Source organism: Anneissia japonica, unplaced genomic scaffold (genome assembly GCF_011630105.1).
Source record: "Anneissia japonica isolate Jap-2015-1 unplaced genomic scaffold, ASM1163010v1 scaffold288098_len66028_cov103, whole genome shotgun sequence".
NCBI lineage: Eukaryota > Metazoa > Echinodermata > Crinoidea > Comatulida > Comatulidae > Anneissia > Anneissia japonica.
In genome coordinates, this window is record NW_022702871.1 from 22,366 (window position 1) to 39,556 (window position 17,191).

Consider the following 17,191-nt stretch of genomic DNA (forward strand, 5'->3'; position numbering starts at 1 on the left):
TACACAGGCCTAGTGAGAATGACAAGAAAAAAAATGTGAGGTAAACATTCGCAGTGTAGAGCCGTGCGCTAGCATTATACAGATGATAGGCATGTCAGATTTTTTTTTTAGGCCAGCGTGTAACATTGCTTTACTTTCAATGTATGTGTACCTTCATTATTTCGATCTATATTTTGAAGAAATAGTAAAATATTGATGAATCTTTCTTTAACAGTAATGTCGGTCTATATTTAGGTCTACCGCCGTTCACAAATTACACACTTAGGAGATGACTTTTTAATGGCTAATGATCTACACTGTCTATAGAGCCATGGATTAAAGGATTAACACTTCAATATCATGAGCAATTACTGTACTCATATCAGCAATGTCTTATCAGCATTGGATGATAAGAAAATGGTAAAATCTCTCTATGCAGTACACGTCAAGAACATGGTCTTTGTGCAAACAATTGGTGAGTTTTTTTGTAAAAACAATAATAACTAGATTTGAACTCGTCGCTGAGGACAAGTTTGGTGATCCGCCGTACTTTGACCCTCACGAAGCACGCGCAGTGCTGATTGAAAATTATTATATGCTAAAACATGCTCTATTTAGTTTTTAAAAAGAGTACTAAAAAATCCATGTCCACCAAGAAGACAGATAAATCTATGCCCGCAGAGTAATGTCAAGCCACAGACAATGCAAGGTTTAAGAGATACAAGTCCACCGGACACTTCATTCCCGCAAAGTAATGCGCCTAAATCACTGAAAACTTCATGTCCAAATCGTGGCTCTAGGGGTAAAGATCAACAGACAGGCAGTGCAGACTCGCTAGGTGATATAGTAATAATGTGATGTGCCTATTCCCTACACATTCTACAAAGGTTTGTTGTTCCTTGGATGTAGACAAATTCTTAATTTGGCTGGATTAAAAAAACATATGAATAAGGAAGGCTACAGTTCCATTGATAAAAGGCTGACAAAAGTTGAAGTAGATGTAAAGGAGAGCTTTATATTAGGCAAAGGAAAACAAAGAAAATTTATAAAGCTAATTGTTCTTGACACTCTACTTAAATGCTGTAGTCACCACTTGTCTGGAGAGATATGGAAGGCAGTTGAAGAAGATTTACATAAACTATTTGCAACAGGATTTGAGGACCAATTGCTGTCAACAAGAGTAAAAAAAACCCAAAAAGAGAAAGAGTTACCATGAGAAGAAATATTCGTCGTTAAGTCATAGCGAAGCTCTAGATATGCTAAATAAATTCAAACTCTCAACCAAAACAGGTTGTTCCAATTTCCGAGAAAAATTAGAAGGACCGTCTCTATCTGTTGATGAAGTGATCCACTTTGAGGAGAATTTGTAAGGAACGAGGATGATGAAAAAAAAAAACTACCAAAACAAATCCCAAGTCAGAGATTGGAAAGAAAACGTAAACAAGATTATGAGTTTGAGTTTCGATCAGTACTTTTATCGCAGAAGACCTGTTCAGGGTGGAGAATTGTCCCCAAGAGGTTAGTAGAAGTATTGTCATTTTTCTACCATTGGTTAGATGAGAAAGTTCATTGGCGAATATAAAGTGATGGAAGAGACATTGGTGGTCGCTCCGGGTATTGCTAAACCCCGCAAACCCTTCAAACCTCCAAAAAAAACAGTGCAAACCCCATTCCAAACCTTGTGATAGTGATTGAATCATGTAGTGTAGGACTCACTTGGTAATTATAATTTTATGTTTGTAACAACCTACTTTTTGGGTAAAAAGGCCATTTTTTGTTAAAATTACCTAAAAAAACACCGCAAACCTCCAAAAACACAGTGCAAACCCTATCAAAACCTTGTGATAGTGAGTGAATCATGTAGTGTTGGACTTACTTGGTATCTCAGTAAAAAAATTGTAATTTTATGTTCGTCACAACCTATTTTGGGGGTAAAAAGGCCATTTTTTGTATTAAAAAATGGCTAAACCCCGCAAACCTCCAAAAAAAAAAAAACACCGCAAACCCCATCCAAACCTTGTGATAGTGATTGAATCATGTAGTATAGGACTCACTTGGTATCTCAGTAAAAAAAATTATAATTTTACTTTCATCACAACCTATTTTTGGGGTAAAAAGGCCATTTTTGTATTTTAAAAAAATTGCTAAGCCTAATTAATATGCACATGTTAATGATGTAGTAAACCAATCAGAAACAAAAAAGGGTGTCATGGGCTTCCCTTACTTGAAAAGTGATCTACACTGACTATAATAGGGTTAAAGGATTACACTCCAGTATCATGCTGAGCAATTACTCATATCAGCAATGTCTTATCAGCATTGGATGAAAATTGCAAAATTTGTCTATGCAGTTGTACACGTCATGGCGAGGATGCAACTAGATGTGAAATAAAGGAGGCGATTGAATAACTTTTGTGAAAAGTATTAGGGAAAAGGGAATTCGTACTGTCTGTTACTATAATTCATGGTGAAACTATTGACGATTCTTATTGATACACTCTTGCATGGACCCAATCAATTTGAGGATATTCATAATCTGTAAAAACGTTATGTGATATTCCCAATGCGATCATTGCGATGGAATATTTTTACTTTCCAAGGAGCTGGAGAAATTGACTTGTATGCTTATACTGAGGGACATTAAGAAATTTAGATTTCATTTACCACTATTTTGTATTTGCAATTGACGATATTGCTTTTTCTACAAAATAAATAAAATGATTGATGTGTTAAAATGTAATAACCGTTTTGTTTAATCATTGCAGTGAAATTATTTTGTGCTATGCAATTGAAAAGTTTTATTTTCAGGAAAGGGGTAATTTGTTGAAATGTACATCTAGCACATGGGCATCGACTCAGCCAATATACATATGCCATCCATATGAGCCAGAAAATATGGGCATCACATATGGGACACCTATATACCACCCATGAGCAGTTGCAATGGGTACCATGTTTGTCCCACATGTGGCTTGGCTTTGGTGGAGAATATGAGGGGCCCATATGGACAAACCCATATTGGGCCCCATATACCACCAATGTGTAATTGCATATGGGTACTATGTGAGCATATTGTATGTCACACATGTTGGCCCCATATGGGTTCTCTGAAAGATGTACATGGGGCTTGGGTGCAGAATCCAGAGAATGCCTTAAGGGCTAGTCCATATGGTACCCATGGGTTGGGAAATATAGGTTCCATATGGGATTATATCTGGACTATGGGCTAAACCACATGTGCCCCACATGTGCTTGAGTGCAGAATCTGGAGGTTTCCTCAAGGATAGCCCATATGGTACCCATATGGGTCGGGAAATATAGGTCACATATGGGAAACCCATATGCCACCCATGTAATAAATGCATGTGGGTTCCATATGGGCCCCAAATGGGTTATATCTGGGCTATGGGTTAAATCAGATGGGCCCACATGGATCTTGGGTGCAGAATCCGGAGGTTTCCTTAAGGATAGCACATATGGTACCCATATGGGTTAAAAAATATAGGTCCCATATGGAAAACATATATGCCACCCACATACAAATGAATGTGGGTTCTGTGTAGGCCCAAAATAAGTTATATCTGGGCTATGTGGGCTAAATCAGATGTACCCCACATGGAAATTGGGTGCAGAATCCGGAGGTTTCCTCAAGGATTGCACATATGGTACACATATAGATCTGCATATGGGCACCATATGGGTCCCTTATGGGCTTGTTACCTGGGTAGTCAGGCTTCCTACCTAGGGCAGGGCCCTAGGCCTAGAGCTTATGCCTTTTTACAGAAAAAAAAATCAATGAGTTAATGACCGTACAGTAGGCATAACTTAATTAATAACTTTACCCTAAAACAAGTCCATACTGCAGTATTTTAGGAACTTCTCCGAAATATTAATGACAGTCGACTCCTCGCACTCGCAATCACAGCGCGGGTATCTAGGCCCTATAATTTGACAACTAACTTTCTGATATTTTTCAGACACCTGACTGACACGGACATTAGTGGCACGTATTCAGTTCAGAATCACACGTTGTCGACTTATTTTGGACAAAACTACCAACAAAATGGTAAATGTGATACAAACAATTGTTAAAATACATGACACGGAAATTTTAACCAATCTTTTTTAGTGTGTGGCCACCCTATCCCCACTTGATTATTATGATATATGTCCTACAGTCAACGTCAGAGACATTATTACGCTGTTATGTATAAACTAATCCCTTTTAGATCAGTCTAGATCAGGGTGTTACAGAGCGAGGATCCTATGTACAGGGTCACCGCAGGGACCCCTACAGGTCCGTGTGGCGTTACGCCACTGAGCATTTACTATAGAACTGTTCTAGCAGGGTATACTACATTCTGGTAATGCAGGTAAAAAAAACCCCCGTCTTATGTCTCCGTCTTTTAGCCTTTTATACATCCTGGTTTTTTTTTAAATCGTTGGAAACATCGGCGTCGGGGATACAGCGTAACGGTGTTTTAGCCGTCAATCAATAGAAATACAAAATATGTAAACTAATCGTGTTCTTCTTTCGCCCACTGCTGTGGCCGCCACTGAGCTCAGGGGTACACTTCTTTTTTTCCTTTTTCCTCCCTTTAACTCTTCTCATTTTTTTTCTCCCTCTATTTTATCTTTTGGCGGGATTGACGGGAAAGGGAACGGGGCCCCTGTGGCCCCTCGCTGGATCTGCCACTGCATGATGTCATGGCGAGATTGCGTCAAGTAATATCAGGGTTCGTAAACTCGTGGTATCACTACTTAAATAAGTCGAAATAGACAGACCTATCCGTGGGTATATATATTATAAGGCTGTATAATTATTGTTTACAAGATACAAGATACAAGTCAACTTTATTGTCAAAATAATACATTCTGAGATATTTGTTGTACATGACATAGAATCGTTCATAAACATATAGAGTGTTAAATAAAGATTTCTTTAAAAAAATAAAAATTTTAGTCCTGTGCAGTTATCTTCTGAAATTTTGATTAAATAGATTACAAGCGATGTACAATACGGCTATATAAAATTCAATTTACTAACTATAATTTTTTATTTTAATTAAGAAAAAAAAATGTATGTATGCAGATAATATTGAAAACTAGTATATTATACGGGCCTTAATGATATAAAAAAGGACTAAATCGTTTATTGTAAAAATTATGAACTTTGAGTTCGTAGAAATGCTGGCCTAATAGGTTTACCCGCTTCTAATTTTAACAACGTACAGTACATTGTTTTCATAATAAATGTTGCCTCTGATAACCGGTGCATCCATAAAATAGATGGAGTGGTTACTGAGAATGGTTACGAAATGTACAAACAATTTCTGTTTTACTCTGTATTGGGGCGGAAATACGCACCGCACTTGGAACAGAGCACAAGTGAATGGACAATATTCATGACAGTCATTAGTAATTGTTGATCTTTCCACTCGTTTCGAAAAGTTGGGTTTTAATTACGGAAGATTAGTGAAAAGTAGGGGGGAACAATTGATATGAAGTTCCCCCTGTCCTTCTGTCCCCCATCGATCGACACCCATGGTTTCATTTTTCACCTGTATGTATCCATTTTTATTTTTGTTGTTGTGAAAGCAATTTAGTGATAATGCATACAGTCAGGATATTGTGACAAAATAACTTCAATAAATTTTTCGCTTATATAAATAACTTACGGCAAAAACCTTTTTTTTTTATCTATTTCAGGTTAAAGTCAGAAAATAAAGACCAGTGAATGTTATAAAAAAAAAAAACACCTGAAAATTGCCAAAGATGAAAGAGCGAGAGGTTGACTATACAAGTCATCAATTTTACTCAATTGCGCTGCTTTCTTGTCTCCTCCTCAATCAAAATAAGATTAGATGTAATTTATAATAAATTGTAATGATTTTTCAACCTTTAACAACTTATTTAAAACCCAGGCTGTCAAATGTTTTGTCAAAGTTATGTTTTCTTGCCTGATCCAATTCAATTTAGTTCTTTTCATTCTGATTTCCTTTTCTTCCATTTCTTTGTTTATTTAACCCACTTGTGAAACAAGTGCTGCGTCACTGAAAGTGCTATTAATAAAAATACAGAATTGTTAATAAATATAACTCGTTTAGAAAATACTGTATAATTTATAATTGGATTGCTATTGCAATTAGATACAATGTAATGGTAATTAGATAAAATGTACAGGTATTATTTTAAAAACCAAACAGGCAACATCCAATAAGTATTGTAGACTAACGTTCATTTTATATTGCTAATAAATGTATTAAATTGTAACTCCTCGAATTTCATTCATGTTTGGTGTTCTAAAAGAAGTGTATTGAAGGGGTGGGCATAAAAATGGGACGGAGAGCAACAGTATATTTTTGATAAATACCGAGGGCTGCACCTAATTTTCTTTTAGAACTAGTACACACGCGGTGTACAGCAAGCATTTTTTTCCCTGTTAATTGTTACATCATAAATTCAAAAAGCAATAAAATAGCGTACAGGAGAGTAGTACGAAACTACAGTGTGGCGGTCCGCAGGGCCCCCGACCCCTAGGGGCCCCGAAGGAGCTCCACCAATAGGTTTCTTGATCTAGCATCCTGACCATAAAAGACTTCGTTGATACCTAACGCCATAATGTGTCTTTGAAATCGACTACAGGGCATATAATATTATCCAAAGGCGGATTAATGGGAGGCATACACCAAGTTTGTCAACAAAAATAACTAAAAAATGGAGATATATATATTTACAATATTACGTCTGTCAGTGCCATTTCCGGCAATCTAGACGTGCCATAATCATACATTTTCTTATCTCAGCTGGACCCAGGGCAAGGGCAACAGCATAATGTGTCTCCGAAATCGTCTGTAGCACATTATTATATCATTATATCCAGATGCAGAAAAATAAAAACGGGAATAGGGTGAACCTGCCGACCCGGGGCCCCAATAAATTTGTCAAAATAATTGTTAAATGGAGATAAAAAGAAAATTATATTCACATTTATGTCTTTGAGTACCAATTCCGGCCATTTAGAGGTGCCATAATCATAGATTTTCTTACCTTAGTCCCAACCCTGGAGGAGCTGAGATCGTATAGCTTCTACAACTGTGGAAGTCTCTCCCTGGCACCTTTATGTCGAATACCTGATTCCGCCACTGATATTATATCATTTATTCGTCATTTATAGTAACAATGCAAACATGATTTGAAAACGAGCACATCTAAAATCCCACAATGGAATTGGCGACCGGGACCCAATAAAAGTGCCCCCAGTTTCCGAAAGCCATAGGGCCCCCGACTCCATCTTTAGGCCACTGCAGTATACACAGGCATAGGGCCTAATGTAATTTTTTTTTAATAATATGGATACATTATCAACAGTCCTAGCAAGTATATCTGCCGACTATATTACGATACCCGCAAATAGGTGCGCAACTCTAGTACTCTAGGTATCTAGGCTAAAGGGGAAATCATTCGCAACTAACGTATATGCTAGGTCGCCTGTGGCGATGAGCCTCCCAACAGCACTAGACAATATAGGGCTAGACTATACCTTATCAAGAGTGTTCCCTGGTAGGATCATGGTATAATACGACGTCGATCACCATGGTAACACGATAGCGAGCATGCGCAAAGCAATTGTAATTAGTTGTAAATTGATAAAAGCGGCGGTACCGCGGGTTATAATCTTTGATGTTCGGTTCGAGAAGTTTCCATGTAATTTCACTGTTCCATGATTAAACAATATACTCCAGCAAGGTGATCAGTTGGTGGTGGTTGAAGCAATAAGAAAACGATGGTTGCATCCATTGTTTGAACATCTGAAGATTGATAGTTGATTTCAATGCTGCAATGTAGTTTATTCAGTATATAAAGGCCCAAAAACAAATAAATTCACTGCATATTGTATATTTTCTTTTCTTATCGTATATGCTAAATGTACAAAATGAGTTAATTTAAACAAAGGTGGTTGTTTCTTTGTTGACATTAGTTTCTCAAACTTAAAATCATTAGGATGTAATAAATAATAATTAGGTATTAAACGGTTTCTTAAATTTTTATATAGTGGATAAATCAAAATAAAAGGAAATTCGTCTTCAACCCTTGTTAAATTGCATAATTTACAGATTCGATGTTCTTTTTGTGTGTTTAACCATCTTCCTTTTTCAAATTCAAGGTCAAGAATTCCAAGTCTTAGTCTAGAAAACAGGCTTCTCTTTTTAAAATCAAGAACTAACGATAGATAATTCTGGCAATATATGTTAGTTTTAAAAGAAGAAAAATATTTAAGTCTTGAGGAAGAATTTATGTTTTTAATGATAACTTGACGTTCTGTCTTTTAAGCGTAACTGAAGATTGTAAATAAATGATGTTTTATTAAGGATATTTTGAGAAAGCCAAACATTACCAAAGCCAATTGAATTTAAAATATTATTAACAAAATGTGTCCAACAAATTTCATTTCTTTCCGTTTGTCTTAATTGAAAAGAATAACATTCTGCTAATATACTGTTCGGATCAATTTCATTAAATAGACGTAACCAAAACTTTATAACATTAATAGAACATAATAAGCTTAAAGGAAATCTTCCAACTTCGGGCATAATAGCATGTTTTGGAGCAGTTTTCCTAACCCCAAATATATATCAGATAAATAACAGGTGAGTTTGCTCAATAATATCAATATTATTAAATATTCCCCAGATTTCACTTCCATACAATAGTATAGGTAGAATTTTAGTGTCAAAAATAATGTTTAAAATATTAATTGGGAGTTTTCCATATCTATGTAAAATTGGTTTCAAAGAAAATAATGCATTTTTTGCTTGTATGCTGTTGTTTTCCAAAGCTTTATTCCATGACCCAGAAGAGCTAAACATGACTCCTAAATATTTGAATGTGTGGACTGTTTCGACTTTAGTATTTTTATAAAACCATTTTTCTGATATTTTCAAAATTCCTCCTCTTTTAAAAACTAAGGATTTTGTTTTAATAATATTTACTAATAGGCCCGAATTATCACAAAATGAAGCAAGTTTGTTTAGGAGACGTTGTAAACCAAAAACTGAATCACTGATAAGTACAAGGTCATCGGCGTATAATAAATGATTTAAATAAATATTACCAAGTTGGATTTTTTTGAAAATTATCACAAGCGTTTAATGACTTACTTAAATGATTAATAAACAAATTAAATAAGAATGAGGACAGAGGAGATCCTTGCTGTAAGCCAATTTCACATTTAAAAGACTGAGTTAATTTATTTTGTAATTTAACATATGTAATTAATTTTGAATACATATAATTTAAAGTATTAAACATTTCCACATTGACACCCGCACATTTAAGTATGAACATAAGTAGTTGATGATTAATAGAATCGAATACGCATTTAAATTCGACAAAAGCAACAAAAGCAACAAAAAGTCCACCCCTTTTTCTATTAAGATACTTTGAAATAATTGTTTGTAAAATAAAAATGTTATCCGACGTTCTTGTCCCTTTGCGAAATCCTGCCTGTTTCTCGCTTATTAAATTAATATCGTTAGCCCAATCTGTAAGTCTGCAGTTTAAAATAGAAAGAAAAATTTTACATAAAACGGGTATGAGGGAGATACTTCTAAAATTGTCTGGTCTTGTCCGGCTACCTTTTCTGTGTATTGGGACTATCAGACTAGTAGCTCATTGCAGTGGAAATTTTCCTGTTTTAAAAATTAAATTAAACAAATTAGTTATTTTTATATAGACATCTTGTGGTGATTTGATAAAGAATTCAGCTCCTATACCGTCAATTCCAGAGAATTTTCCTGTTTTTTTTTTATTATTTAAATTGCACTTGTAACTTCATTTAATGTAACTTTATGATTAAGGCGTTCGTTATATAGGTTTACATCAGAGTGTAGTTCTGTGTAATCTATGTTAACGATTGAATTATCCATAAATAATAAACGAAAATAATTAAACCAGGTAACAGTAGAGATATCTGATGATGCAATGGCTTGGGAATTTTTAAGCTTCCTCCAGAATAATGTCATGTTTTTATCATTCAATGTTTTTATTAATTCATTACGATCATTCGTCTTTTTTGTTCGTTTTTTACTTTTAATATAATCCCGGTACTTTCGTTTGATGCTGCTATATTGATTAAGATTCTGTTGTGTTCGCTATCGTCTAAATTTAATTAGTTTTGCTTGTACTTGTTTTTTAAATTAATGACAGTCGTTATCGAACCAAATATTATTTTGATTATTCGTTGTGGGCTTACGTTTATGTTTACGTTTCGTATTGTATTTAAGTTCTATTCTATGCATACATTTTCAAACATTTGATAAAGAATTGAGACAACCCTGTCAACATCTTCATCACTTAGCGCTTGGTTTAATTCAGAATTAAGGTTGACAATAAACTCACTTGACCATCTTGTAATAAATGTTTGAAAACAATTATCTTTCCAAATATACCTATTGGGTATTTGTAAACCATGGTAAGTATTTTCCTTTGTGGTTTGTATACTACCGCTATTTCCAGCCTTTACAAATTCAATTACAAAATTTGTTGTCATATGGTCAGATTCAACCCTGTTCTCAATATTCATAAATGTAATAATATTAAAATAATTTACATTCGTCAATATATAATCCACTACATTTTTTCCCTGATAATTTATGAATGTGAATGATGTTGATAATTCTCTGCATATCCTGTCATTAACAATTCTTAACTTAGTTTCTTTACAGAAATTTACTAATTCTTTACCATACCTATTTACCACATTATTTTCATTATTTCTACACGGTAATTCTATATCTACATTATACAACCTCTGTGTCTCAGTCAGACGGGCACTCATCGTTAGTAATATAATCATTTTCATTTCCTGTTCTACCATTAAAATCACCCATTACGATGATTTTTATCTTCCTTAAAATATGAGCTAAAGTATGAGTATTCGTTGGATAATACAAAATAATATGATTTAAAATAGAAGAATATTCCTCCGGAGTTCCATCCGGTATTTGAGCGTTTACTTTTCAGTTTCCGAAAACATTCATAACCATTTATATTCTTTGCTTCGTTATACTCACTCCATGTTTCAATCAAACTTATGTAATCATAATTTTGTAAATATGACACTAAATTAATATCGTTAATTTTATCAATAAATCCGTGTATATTCCAGCTAAGAAAATTCAATTTTCTGATAGAGGTGTTGTCATCATTTATATAGATGCTATCAATAACATCGTCTTTTGTGTTGTTATGTGTTTATCTTTACTAATTTTATCATAACTTCATTGTCAATAGTTGTATTATCATTACATTTACTATCCTTATCCTCGTCGTTACTGTTATTGTCATTAGCAATATGATCATTATTTTTTGCAGTATGTAGTTCCCTATTTATGTCCATTTAACTTAACTATCTTATCATATTCAATATCATATGTGAAAGCGTCTTTACCAATAAAAAGTTTATCATATCTTAATCTAAACTGCTTGCCGTCTTTGATTGCTTGGTCAATTTTGGGTTGGAAGTTTTTTCTTATTTTTCGGACTCGTAGTATAGTCTTCACTTATTTTGATGGTTGGTACAGCGTCGTCATCTGTCTGTCTACGTCGTGTCCTACTTTCTTTTACAATCTTTTCTTTGTCTTTGGAATTTTTAAATTTCACTATAATTGGTCTTGGTTTGGATTTTGTATATAATCTATGTGCCCTCTCAATTTGAATATTCTTCCCATCAATTCCAAGGTTATTTGTAATACATATTTTAATTCTGCTTTCACTTTGATCCCAGTTTTCATGTTCACTCTCCTCCATGCCATAAAATATTAAATTGTTTCGTCTACTCTGCCCCTCTATTCGATCGATATTTCCCTCAATTCGTAATTATTAGTTTTAAGATTTTCATTTTCTTTTTCAATGTTCTTCATTCTTTCATTTAATGAGTCCATGTTATTGCTTAGGACATCAACTTTTCCTTTCATACTTTTTACGTCTCCTGATATTTCGTCTATCTTAGCATTAAGATTCATGTTCATTGTCTGTATTTGTGTTAGTATATTTTGCAATGACGGTTCGTTTATTGTCTCATCAACTGTGGCTTGACCAGTGATTTTTTATAGTGTGGATTGCCTAGTGTGTACTGGCCCCGGGATGGTTTCGACGTCGCCAGCCAAAAGCAATAATACACAAAAAGCGGACATACGAATTGTTATTTTTAACAATGTTCTCATAATTACACTGTGTTTAAATGATTGTTTCTTTCTATTGCGTTTTCCTCTCCAATACAGTCCAACTCTAAGTCTATAATTAGCGATGTCGATCATTCTTGTTACAGTACGCGAGTACAGGTGAACAATTACGCAACGTACTGTAACGGTATTCCGTGTAGTTACTGGTATGTGACCGGTATGTTATTGATCAGTGAGTGTGACGTGCACTGTATCGTAACAAAACTATGGTCATGCGAAAACAGTTTTGTTATATAATGAAATAGAATGTATTACTTTTCAAACTGAGAACTCTATTGAAGTAACAAATTAAGTAATACGGTATATAATGAGTATATAGTAAGTTCATGGAATCCGGAAACCAATCTGTCTGTATAAAAGTTAATATAGAATCTCTTACCGGTATAGGCCTATAAGTTTCAAATAACAGCTTGTGCACTACTCTATTAAAAACTTACAGAGTTGTATAATAAAATGACTTCCTAATTGAGAAGAAACACCGCCTAAGTTTGTAGGTGTGCCGTTCCGTGGGTAAGTGATGTGTACCGGTACTAGTAGTGCTGTGTTCTTGGTATTTAATATTCCCGGGCTCGAAGATACGATGAGGCTCAAACGACAAAACGAAAGTTGAACAATAAATATTCTTCAGGTGAAAATAAATCTTTATTGCCAACACGATTGCTACCATTAATAATTTGAGATGAATAAAAGACAGATTTGTAGTTGTAAAACGATATCTTGTAGAGCGTTATTCTTATACGTCCGTACTCGACCACGATCACGACATCATGAAGTTCACATCCCTTGATTACGGTAGATTGCACAGAAGAGATTGAGAACTGGTTAGATTCCGTCGATGAGACTATTGATGACTCTGGGACTGTTGACATCACTCCAGCATAAATGAATGGCATACGATGAAGAGAAGTAACTGCTCAGTATCCATAACTGTATTATACGAATGACGTATGATACAAAAAAAATTAAGTGTCTTAAATTAAAGAAAAATATGTAGCATATGAATTTGAATATGGTACATACAAAAATGTCTCAAATAATGCCACACAGCAGCATATGAATACCATACAGTGCAAAAAAAATATCTACCATCATTGTAGCATACGGAAGAGTACAGTACAAACCATCTCCATATAATATAATCAATAGTGCAGCATACGAATAGCGTACGATGCAAACCACTCCAAATAATTCGTTCAATAACGCAGTGCAAAAAACATATCCCAAATAAATAGTCAACGCAACAGGCTACGAATAGCGTACGGTGCAAACCAAAATAATAATAATAAAAAAAAAAACAGAATCTCTCCCTGGATAGCATACGGGGAGCGTACGGTATAACTTCTTTAAAATCATTCACGTATCATACGAATTGTGTACAGTACAATATCTTAATAATAATAAAATAGAAAACCATTATCTCTTCCAAAAAAAATCTACATACAATAATCCATGGAACTTGTAGTAGATCACAAGTGATCAAAGAGAGTTTGAACTACCAGAAACAGTGAAATTATTGACAAGTCGATCAACATTATTTAATCAATCACGCAAGCCGCGCAAGCAGGAATGACCAAAATACCAGCTAACACTAGAACCAAAACAAAAACAAATCCTAACTAAAAACATGCTTTAAAAATATTACGCTCGCGCTTGGACGTATTCAATTCCCCATAATCAAGTAAGGAGAAAAGACCTTCATGCTACTAACACTAAAACCAAAACAAAACAAATCGTAGCTCCTATAACCATATGCGTAAACAAATGACGCGCGCGTCGGTACGCAAGTTCTCATGCGCATGTACAAGACATGTCTTATTGACATTTGATTGTTTCTGTTTCTCATTCAAAAGCTTGACAGTTGGTAGAGCATTGCTGCGATATGTCGTTCAATGACATATGATGGTTCATGATGGTTCAATGGCGACTTAAGGCGATTATAGTGTATCTTTCTAGGATACATTATGCTATTAACTGCTTGCAGTTTGTAGACAACACCATCCTCACTTGCATTACAATTTGAAAGGGGCCCTGCCATCGAGGAACCAAATTATTATGTACATTAACTGGAACAGTAATCCAAAATTTTCGCCAACGTGGTATGGACGAAGTTTTGTTTCATGTTGTAATAGTGCTTTTGTTTGTGTTTTTGGATAGCGAAGCGATGTTAGTGGTCAATAAATCCCTAGCTCTGGTAATACCCTTATCTAAATCGGTAACATACTCTTAGGTAGTAGAAATGGGATGAAATGTGTTGGGACCATAAAGCACCTGAGTGACCAATCTTGGTTCTCGTCCATGGACAAGCTAAAATGGGCTGAATCTGGTAGTTTCATGAACCATTGAATTGTACTGCAATTCAATTTGACTGAGTAAGGTGTCCTACTCTTTGCCTTCGCCATAAAGCTGTTTAGCCAGTTGGTCCTTCATTGTGTGGTTAAAGCACTCAACCATTCCGTCTGATTGCGGGTGATACGAGGTAGTTTTGGTTTTGTCGATTCCTAAATATTTACAGATTCCCTTAAATAAATTCAACTTAAACTGAGCCCCTTGTTCTGCATTAATAGACCCTTCTACGCCATGTCGCTTGATAAATTCTTTGCATATGCACTTGGCAGGAATGGCTGCTGTCTGATTGGGAATTGCGTATAAAGTTATATATTTGGTAAAGTAATCACCTACTACTAACATGTAACGATTACCTGACATAGGCAACTCTGTAATATAGGCTGCAATTCTCTCAAATGGACGGTTCGCTGGTACTGTACCCATTGGAGCACGTAATCCGGGGACATGTTTTCGTCTAGCCTGACACGGGAGACATTCCAAACATCGCGTGCCATATAAGGCCAGTAACAATTAGCTGAGATAAGATCTTAAGTCTTGTCCGAATTATAATGTCCTGAATTATAATTATGAAATGTTAATACTTCTTTTTGTAGAGAACTAGGTAAAACGGACTGTACAATTTCACCCTTACGTCTATCGTGAGTAATGCGGACCTTTAAACCATCATCTTACAACGATGAAACTCCCGACATAATCGTTTATAATACCCGGATTTGTCTACAAAATGATGGGGTCTAGTACCTGGACACACATTTTGAACTCCTGTCATGAGGAAACTTCACCATTTACCAAATTTTCAATTTTTGAACCGGGTTTTGCCGATCTCTTCTTATCTCTTTTAATTACTGCTTCAGACAATTTTGTAACAAGATTAACAGTGAAGCTCATTAGTTGTTAATAGTTCATAAGAAGACTAGCACAATTAAATCAAAAACCATGTTGTAACTTCTAACATAATTCATTGATTTTTAAAATTCAAAAGCATATCTATTATGATTTTTATCTGAAATTATAGCTAAGGTAATAAAAATGCCAAATGTTTTTGAACAACAGGTTTTTAAAATTCTCCAGGATGGTTTTTAAATACTATACTGGTAATTTAATGAGAAACAACAATGCATGCTGTGATAATGACTCTTAAGTAGAGGTATTCTTCTTTGATGTTTAATTGGATTATTGAGATAAGATTCTGGCAAAACCTGGTTCACTAACCCGCCTGAATGCCCTTTTAAAGGGTTTGCTGGTAAATGGGATAGTAACAGCATGAACTCAGGGTCTCTATCCTGTTCATTAATTAATTTATCACGTTGATTATGAGGTGAAAAACCATCACAAGAAGTTAATGCATGTACATCCTGAGCTTTAGAGTTTATTCCCTTACAGGTAAATTTAAATCAGGATATGCCACAATTGGTGGGTTAATCAAGTTTTCCCTCAATATGTTAAAAGCATGATCACACCAAACAAAAGGTACGCCTTTGTGGTTTTGTAGTTGCAGAGGACGAACAATCGAGGTAATTTTCTTTTTAAAAAAATGCCTATAATATGAGCAAAGACCCACAAAACCTCTGAACTGGGTGACATTACGTAAAATAGGCCAACGTTTGACCTTCTAAAGATTAGCAGGGTCAGGCTCTATGCCGGTTTTCGAAACAACATGGCCCAAAAATGTGACACGTTCATGTAAAAAAGTACATTTATTTGGGTGCAACTTTAAACTAGCACCTAATTCCCTGAAACACTTCCCTTAAATTACTCAACTTCTCTTCGAAATTTCTCCCTAAAACTATGACGTCATCTAAGTACACCAACACTCTCGTCCATTGCAAACCTTGAGGTACCAACTCCATTAAGCATTGAAAGGTAGAGGGTGCATTTGTTACTTGTTACTTGTTATTTGTATAGCGCATTTCTTTTCAGTTACGAAGCGCTGAAGTTCTTTTTCCCTGGTCATTGGGTCCACATGCTTAGTGTTGCTGCTGGTAACCAGCGCAGGATCGAGCAAGTAACCCCACCAGGCCCCCATTTATAATCCTGGGTGAAGAGAAGCAATTCAGATAAAGCGTTTTGCTCACGGACACAAGCGAAATGCGCAGCGATGGATTGAAACCCCGACCTCGAGGTTGCGAAACCTACTGCGCCAAACCGCTTCCGCTTCATTTGTGAGACCCATGGGCATAACTTTGTATTGATAGAGAGAACCACCTGTAGTGAATGCAGTTTTGTATTTGTCTCTATCGTCCATTGAAACCTGCCAGTACCCTGATGAAAAATCCATTGTGCTGAAATAAAGATTCCCAGCCAAAGCGTCAATCGTATCATCTACGCGGGTAGGGCTGAGAATTTTTGACTGTATGCATATTAAATTTCCTTTAATTTACGCAGAAACGAAAGGTGTTATCCTTATTCTTAACCATAAATATAGGTGAGCTCCATGGGCTATGACTAAGCTCACAGATGTCCTTATCTAATTACTTGTCGCACTGTCTTCTTATCTTCTCTCTCATCTTATGAGAAGTCCTGTAAGCTCATTGCCCAATAGGTCTCTCATTCCCAGTATCTATGGTGTGTTTAATTAAATCTGTACGACCATAATCCCTGTTTCTTTTACTGAAAATATC